Below are 9,251 nucleotides of genomic sequence, written 5' to 3' on the forward strand. Positions count from 1 at the left end.
TAGCATAGCATTCTCTACACGAAAAATTGTTTGCAGCAGTACGAGTCTGCGTTCTCCAAAATCGAAGAAAAATTGGCGGAGCACATCGACTGCCGAAAGCGCTTCACTATAAGCATCGGACGGCCTCCACTCGCGACATCATCGGCAACGTTGGCGAGCTCTTCCCACAGTTCACCGATGCTGCTGTCTTGGTCCGAACTCACTGACTGGGGGGGTTCCGTCGTAAGTCCCACGCGTCGGAAATAATTACGAAAAGTGTCGGCCGTCACGTCGCTCTGTGCAAGGCCCAATGTCCCAGTCGCGGCTCTTGCTCCGTGGTCGCGGCCAATTCACATCTCAATCGCCGCTCCGAGACCATGCATTTCGGCGGCCATTCTAGGCGCGCGGAGTTCGATATATCGGATGTGAACTTCGTTATAAGGAATATGTTTCCCATGTATTTCCGTAACTGAAATATTTTTGTTCGATATATAGCATAATTCGCTCTATCCGGGTTCGTTATAGCCGGGTTTGACTGTAGTGTGCGAAATGCACTGATATTTCGCGAGACATGAGGAGGCGGAGGGGAGGGGGACGCTTACGTATCGTTGTGTACGATTGTGGAGCAAAATCAAGGAAAGAACGTTTTAGTAATCACACACACAAGCTACTCATTCACGTCACTCTAGTTTTTAGACTTGAACTAACAACTGATCCCTCGGCGAACGCATTTTTTGAGGTATACAAGTTCAAAACTGATAAATGGTGTCGTTAGAAGAGTGGGATATCGGATAAGGCCTTCTGATTTCCGTTTGTGCTAGATTCTGCAGGCTCCCTGCGTCATATGACTATGCTTCGAAGAAACGCTTAGTCGCGAACGGGTATTACTGTAGAAGCCCTTCTCCGGCCTGCTCGCGGAGGATATATGTAACATATATGAATGTTTGCGGGCGCTCAGCTCACGACAAGACGCCCCAGCATTTTTTTTTTGTCGTGCGCTGATCCCGGGTATAATTTTGGATTATCCATCGCGCTCATTTCGTAGAATGTTCGTGAACTTTATGTCCAGGGTAGTTATCAATATCTTAGTTATGATATTGGCAAGCATAACCGGCGTGCTGTCAGGTATGAGCGCTCCACTAGGTTATATAAGCGCACAAAACTGATTTACATCGCAGTGTATAGCCATGGCATGACCATCTGGGGATATTATGCTTACGGAGACACTGTTAGTAAATTTCAGGGCAGTGGAATCACAATCATCTCCATATGCATATCTCGGTTTCGCGACGCCGACCTGTGACGCATACATGGCGCTTGTACAGACCGAATGTACCTGACTAGCGTCACACACATTTACACTCTCGTAAACACACCACATTTGCGAACAGAGTGACTGCTCCACATAAATATGTATTTCCAACGCCTACAAACGGTAAATCTCAGTCGTGAACGGGCACCGAAAGCAACGGTGACAGTAGGGAGCGGGCCGGCGACTCCCGCGGCTGCTTCCAAAACGGGCCGCTAGGGGGATTTCAGTGGCGCCCCTACAGGCCGCACTCGAGGCGTATAGTTACAAAAAATTGGCGTAGCTTGCCCTAGTGCAGCAAGTTTGGAGATCAGCTGACCTGGCGGTCGACGTAGCTTCTTTTCACACTGACAGCAAACCAGAGGAGAGGGAGCAGAAAGACCGAGTCTATGCACCTCCCTTGTACCGCAAAGGACAACCAACATGTGTCACCTTCGACATTAACATCAACCAAGGCATCATCGCCGCACACCGAGCCAAGCCCGCTTACGTCGCCTCCCTCCGAGCCACCCAGGCCTTACCCGTCTGAACAATCCCGCCTCGGAATTCCCAAGCTCAACCGAGCGAAGACATTAGATCAGTAAACGACGGCCTCTGGCCCTAAGTGGGAAGCCCTGTAGCGACCGGCGTGCCCCATGTCCGCCGCACCGAAGACGACGCTGACGAATGCGGGAGCTTGTCATGTAGCGCAAACCCACGTGCAAGCCTGGACGACGCAGGACGCTCCTCACGAGCCGCACGCTTACGTGTGCTCGGTATTTTTTTAGAGTAATCCACTCCACGAATGTCATGACGGGTGCCTGGCGATGGGGAGCTTTTTAGGGCGCAGCCCTTTGGAGCCCGTCCCTGGGCTAAACGGCGTCGCTGTCGTAACTGAGTGAGCGACGGCAAGACCGAATAGTGAAAGAAAGCAAAGGAGGAGAATGTCGCGGAATTGTGAAGGGAGGGCGGTTCGCCGTGACGGCGGGAGCGGTCTCTGAAAGTGTGCGGTGAGGGAAGTGGGGGGGGGGAGGATGCAATCGATGAAGCGGCCGCTACAGCAGATTTTATTAACAGAGCTGTTTAGTTTGAGCTTGGTCTGTTGGACTTAGCAAGAAAAATACCAAGAAAAAATTGGATGGCGATTACGGTACTCCCTAATCGGATATTTGGGCGCAGCAGCAGTGCGCTGAGTCAGTACTCACTCGTGGGTTCTCCGACAGCAGCGATGATAAGCCTCTGTGTCGGTGGCGCGAAGTGCATCTCAGGAAGGAACCGCGACCCGCGTCTTAGGCTGCAAACGTACACCATTATTGCGCGCACGCCCCTATTACGGTTTCGCCAGCGTCGCGCAGACGAGCGTTTCATGCGGGCCCCGAAAAAATATATATAATTGATTTAGAATTATGTCTTAGAACCTCATTGTATATGACGTTCTTTGGTCGACATAGTAAATAGGTAAGTCACCAATACATCTTCGCTGGTCTTTCTTCTTCACAATTCTATAGTAAAAGGGATCCAATTTTTTTTTTTTTTTGCTTATTTCTGGGTTTGATTGATTGATTATGAGGTTTAATGAGCCGACGCTACACAGACGACGAGGCGCGCCGTATAGTGGAAGGCCCGAGATTATTTTGACGACCGGGAGATCTATAATTGGCGCCGAAGTCTCAAACACGCGGCCGTTCTCGGTTTTTGTTTGGCCTTCATCAAAAAAGCGGCCGCCGCGACCAGGAATCGAACGAGCGCCATAGGACTCCGCACCACAACGCTTTGGCAACTGAGCCACCTGGGCGAGAATTTCTTCCTCTTTCTTCATTGCCATTACGAATCCGTCCAAATATATAACCTAGTTATTAGTGCTTATTGGAGGCGTAAAGACTTGCCTCTGCTTCTGCAGAAAGATGACATTTAGGCCTGGCTGCTTCTGTAGCCATTCTGGTCGAAACATTGCGTGCAGGTTTTCTCCCCGCAATTAAAAACAGCGTAAACGACAAAAAATACGCCGAAGCAGAAGCACTCTCGCGATGACGACGCATTGATCTACGGGGGGACAATACTTACTAGCGTAAAAGCTAGACGAAGACGTACCAAATCCACATGACCATCCCCGTACATGTTACAGGTCTTCGTCTACATTTCGGGGTTGGTATGAATTGTTTAGCCGAGGGTCAAGTTCACCAACAACACAGTCGTTTAGGCCGGAGTCTGCGCCGGCGCTATCGCACGGTACGGCGCCCGACAGCGTCCCCTGGAGCACCTCTAGCGAAAACGCCGCGCCGTGACACACCGCCGTAGGGAATCGCGTCACGTTTCCCCACGCGACCTACGGTACGTGACCTACTATCACAAGCCTTCACAATTCCCATCGCCTGGCTACCGGGGCACTCACTCCAAGGGTGCCCACGGCAACCTCCTGGCGCACGTTGCTACAAATGAGTGAGTTTAAGCACCCCCGTGGTTACTAATCCGCCAACTCCCTTTCTCCTGTTGGGTTGGCAACTTAGTCTTCGGCAACTGAAGATAAAAAGCCGACAACGTACGCTAGATGCGACCCCGGACGTCGTCCTCGACGTTGTTGAACTTCCTTCACGCTTCGGAGAAATGTCCGCGAACACAATATACGCTATTTGCGGCCTACACCCCTCACGGTCTATACAAATGGACAGCCCCTGCAGGGTGCGAGCTCCGCTGCTGCCCGCACTGTAGTCGCGATGGCACAACAAATTTATCTCAGTGGATAAGCCCAGCCTTCCACAGCGTTCGTGCACAGCTTTTAGCAATCAGCCCGGTACCTCAGCCCGGTACTGGAAGATCCACCACATTTCGAATTGATTGCGCAATACGCTCTTGCGAATAATTTCTTCGAATGGGTGTAGTAGTCTGACTCTTCTGTAGTTAACTTTACCCGAGTTCACTTTGACTAGTGAAACATTGAGTTAGCTGTGAATTCTGTATAGACAGCAAGACCTTGTCTCAACAAAACATTCTGTGTGAACAGTGAATATTCGCTGAACTGCTCTTTGACCTACCTTTCTACGTCATACTGTTTACCCCTTTTCCCCAGGCCAGCTGGCCTCCTTACCTCAATAATGTAAGTCTCTCCCCCGAAGCGCTTTTCACACCTGTCAAAACTACGCACCCTAGCCCAGGATCACGCGCCAGGAAAAGCAAAGAGCAGTGAGGGTGAGTCTCGAAGTGGGGCTTTAAATAAGGGCCACGCAGCACGCGCCGGAAAAGGGAAACACCAGCGTCAAAGAAACGTGGAACGCTGCCGCACGTAAATGCGAGCAACCCTGAGAGGTGGAGGTAATGGCAATGGGCTTCTGGCAAGGACCAGCAAGATTAGGACGTTGTTGTATATGGCAAGAGAACGGAACGAGCTTGACATAGTGCTTTTAGCAGGCTGGTCAAGTCGCCAAGTTCGAACTACGGGTGAATAGAAGGTAAACAGGCTATGCAACTAGGCTTTCGATTGCACATTCTTGGAAAGTTAGGAGGATCCTAGATAATTTCATTGCTAAAGACTTAGAACTCTGTTTTAAGCGCACGGTTTATGAGGTTCAGAAAACAGGTGGGCCCAAAAAAGTTGAAGTTGAGGGAACCGGGAACCATAAGCTCAGGATCGCGGGCCAGAAAGGAAGAAAGCAACCAGGAAATGATGTCGGGGCTGACTCACAGTAAGAGCGCCACAGCGCGTTTCGGGATATGATCAGAGCGAGTGGGGGGAGTAACATCTCCAGGGTTCAGCGCAAGCGGCCGGTCAAATGCCGACTGTTGTGGCCCCAAAGTGCAGCAGAAATTTCAACAGCTTAGGAGGGTGCTGTAAAGGGGGCTGTCAAAGTTGTGACGGGCATCGCCGCGTAGCTCCACCGATAGCTCAACACCAGTTCAAGAAAACTACCAAATAGTCTCCAACCTTCACAGGCTTAGAAAGTTCTGAGAAGCCGCCAATATTTTAAGTCGGAGCCAACGCCCATTGTTTATTCTACCTGGAAACGATGCGAGTAACCCTGGGATTTTAAGAAATGCCAAATGTGTCTTTTCCTTTTGTGTATTGTATTCTCGGTATTTCGCCACACGCCCTTCCCATCAATTAGATAATTTCTAAAGTCACTTTAGTCTACAAATCATGTAGCAGAAATTTCCTTATTGCCCGACCAATTTATTTAGGTAGCGGTGTCCAAAAGCACTGTGGCATGCATGAGTTTCAACACCTTCTTTCACCAGTCAGATCACGACTCCAGAAAATAGCTTCGTTTTGAGACTAAAGTCGCTGCACTGTTCGCGACCTCCGCTCCATACTTCACCGAAACGTTCTGACTGACGGCATAACCTTTCGAAATTTTAAAGCTTTTGACATGCTTTTGATAACGGTTTACAACTAAATCCTTCCAAATTTAACCTCACACCGCAATATTAAGGTAGATTCAGGCATTGTTATCAGCTCTTGACAAGGCGTCGATGTTAAGTATGTAATGTTTAGTTACCTTTCACTAAATTGACCTCTTCCTCAATGCGGCGTACACATGTCTGCAAACATCCCCATTTTCAAGCGATTGTGTTATCTGTTATTCACATAGTAACTAGCATCATCAAATGCCTTTTAAAACGATCTGATTCTCGTTACGAAGGGTGTGATTTACGGCTAAAGATGCTTAAACCAAATAAATGTAAAACCATTTCTTCTGAACCTATATCTCCCTCTCACTTTCCGTTACACGCTTTCTAACACCATAGTGGTGTATATGCCTACCTGCATACACGTCGGTGTCACATCCTCACGTGATCTCTTCTGTAAATGACTGATCTCGGATACTATACCGCCTGCAAACGAAGCTCTGGGTTTTCAATCGCATCATAATCACTCCTTTGCTCGATCCAAACAGGAATACGCCTCTCATATGTGGAACCCACATCAGACATGCCTAAGCCACTCGTTAGAGCCTGTTCGGAAATGCGCAGCCAGATACAATTATTCTTCGTACTCTTATTATAAACTTCAGTTCTTACACCTAAAATCTCGTCTTTCTAGTCTTTTACGTCGCCGCAATTCTAGTCTCCGCCCCTTTCATTCACATTACCATGTTTCCATCGGCAACCCGCGTACACCATTTCTCCGGGACGCACATCTCATCGCACCTATCACTATTTTATGGTCGCTCACACAATTTTATGCTACAACTTTCCGCCTTCTTTCTTTCCCCACAAAGCTCGTCATTGGAATTGCCGTCCCCAGGACGCAATATATGTACTTTGGTAGAAACAACATCGCAAGGGCTTAATACCTTTTTTCTCATTCGCAACTTGTTCTCACCCTGATTCATTTTACCCAATTTTTATTTATTAGTTCCTTCCATGAGTCGTTGAGAATTCAGACTGAGAAACGATCTGAACATCAGCCAGCCGTGGGGATTTTGAAGTAGCTCGCTCGGGTTGCATCCACAATTATCCTGGTTTTTATCCTACGCAAGCTCAAATGACTCTCGTTTTTGTTCTTTACCTAATTAACGCAGTTTGCATGCTCATCCCTCGGCGATTTCGTGTATTGTCTTTTTGCCAGAGACCCCAGATTTTCTGCCAACGGAATAATATTGCTTTCCCAGCAGTGAGTGGCTTCCAGACTATTCCAGCGTATTAACGATGTTGTGTCGAAGCACATCTGTGGTCACTGGCGACATTCCACAATAGCAGAAATGAGACGGAAACCAGGGCCCCATCCACCTAACAAATGTTAGCACCCGGAGTACAGTAGAAAATCAGATTGATCAAAAAATTTTCAACGGCCTTAGCTGAAAACCCCAAGCTCCCAGCAATATGCAATAAAGTAAGACACTGGTTCAATAGCGTAGTTCAATGAAAAGTTGAGACCGAACGTTCACCCTCGTGTGCTGTGGACGTGGGGCGTGACAATATCAGCCGATGAAAACCGATGCAGTGGTTGAAGCGTATCATGTGCCCAGATCTCCGCACAGTGAACGCCGTACTCCTTGTTAGAAGATGGCCCGCTGAAACACGGAGTCACGACCAGACATCAGCGTACGCGTGGCAGGTAGGGGGCGGCAGGTCCTCCGTGCGCAGGGAACTTCCCAGATTCACAGTTCTATGGCTGTGAGAGCTTCTGTCAGAATTCACCACCACGGCGCCAGGTATACAGTGCTTCGGCCCCGAAATCTAGTTGAGTTTCAGGCCTGGCACCTGGAAGCCACGCTCTTCGACCCGACTCCGTCAACTACTCTGGTTATTCCGCTCTCTCCAGTCAGGCCTCCTTGCGCTCCACCTTCCCATCCTGGTCACCGGCTCTCATAAAATAACGCTTACGAAACTCCGCCTAACGTCACTACATTCCCATATCAGCCGCTTGTGCGCCTGCCATTTCGTTTTCCTCGACTAGCCGAAACGAAGCATGGCCTTACATATGCCTTTTGCTGCGTTATCACGTCCGGTGTATCGTAAAATCAGGTGGAACATGTCCGGTGGTTTTGTAATTGTCGACGAGAAAGTCAAAACTACACTATCACATCGCAGGTGTTCGTCACACACAATCCTTTGGGCTCAAGCGTTGTGGAACTGATTCATGGCAACAGCACAAGCGAAACACAAAATCACGCACAATCATGCACCGCAAAATTCACCCTTGCTTAGAAACCCACTTCAACTATAAAGTGTAGTGGAGGGCACGAGACTCTAACGGAGAAATAATACAGGGGCCATTTAAAAGAATACACTAAACACAGATAAGCAAAAAAAGACCGCCAGTGAACAGCATTAAGACACTACGCGTTCAAATTACTAGGGCGGTGCAAAAAACATTGCACATGTTTTCTGAGTTTACATTCTCTGAACCCTCGATTAGAATATTTCTTTTGCCCTTAGATATCTTCTTCCTTAAAGAACGAATGCATTCGACCGATACTCCCTCGAATATTGCATTAGTCAGCGGCATTTGAATGTCGAAGTGGTACTTAACTTTTTCTTGCACAAAAACCTATCCTCAAGGAAACATCAGATGACAGCCCGCACCTATGCCCTAACTCGGTTTCGGGTGAATGCAACGTACTTTACATTCAATATTGGTCTTTATATTCAAACAAATATCTCGCCATGGGACATTGGCATGCCACGTTTTGTACTTGCTAGAGGAAGACCTCATAAGCTACAACTGAGAACACTTTCTCTTGTGCTGCTTTTGTTGCGGGTCGCGGTTTATCCTACCGCTCCAGATTTTCGTGGAGTTGGGCCCTTTTCCCGCTGCGTGCGAAGCTGCTGCAAAATGTCTTTAATGCCGTTCAAGTCGATGGGTACAGCCCCCCGCCCGCCACAACTCACCCCGTCTTCATCACTACTTGGAGTGTACACGGTAGTGAAATATTCCCTTATTTTTTACAGCCGAAATCGGTCACCCTCATCATGACACAACAAATTTTGGCCTAACGAGGCGCATGCTGCCAGAATAAAGCTGAATATAACGTGATAAAGAAGATAATTTAGGCGTCCTGCGATTACTTTTTCCGAGAAATAGAGCGAAAATACTTCCACAAATCCTTCTTAGACTCTTAGACTTCGACGTCATGGCCTTTGAATACAATGTAACGTTCGACCACCTGCATAGGAGTATGGCCCCATGTCCTGTGCATCTGAACACACAGACCCTACTTTTATACAATTACCGTTCTAGCAACAAAGTCATGGTGGTGTGGAAGTCTTGCATTATAGCCTTCCGGTAACTGTTTGGTCCCTGGCCCGGTTTAATGGACGGCCGATTAATAAATGTTCATTTCCGTCACCCTTTAAAAGCACGCACTTGGGTCCTGTGGCTCAAAATGCAGCAAGACATCGTGTTTTGGTGTTGCCTCTTTTAAAGCAAGTGTTTGCAACCTTAACAAATGGTTGCGTTTTCCTAGACTAAAAATCAGTCGCTTGTTACCGATACGTGTTACAAAACACTCAGGTGTCTAGCCTATTCCTCATGTTTTTTTTTCTT

This window comes from Haemaphysalis longicornis, unplaced genomic scaffold (assembly GCF_048455015.1).
Source record: "Haemaphysalis longicornis isolate Haplotype H1 unplaced genomic scaffold, Haemaphysalis longicornis Haplotype H1 scaffold_7, whole genome shotgun sequence".
NCBI classification, from domain to species: domain Eukaryota; kingdom Metazoa; phylum Arthropoda; class Arachnida; order Ixodida; family Ixodidae; genus Haemaphysalis; species Haemaphysalis longicornis.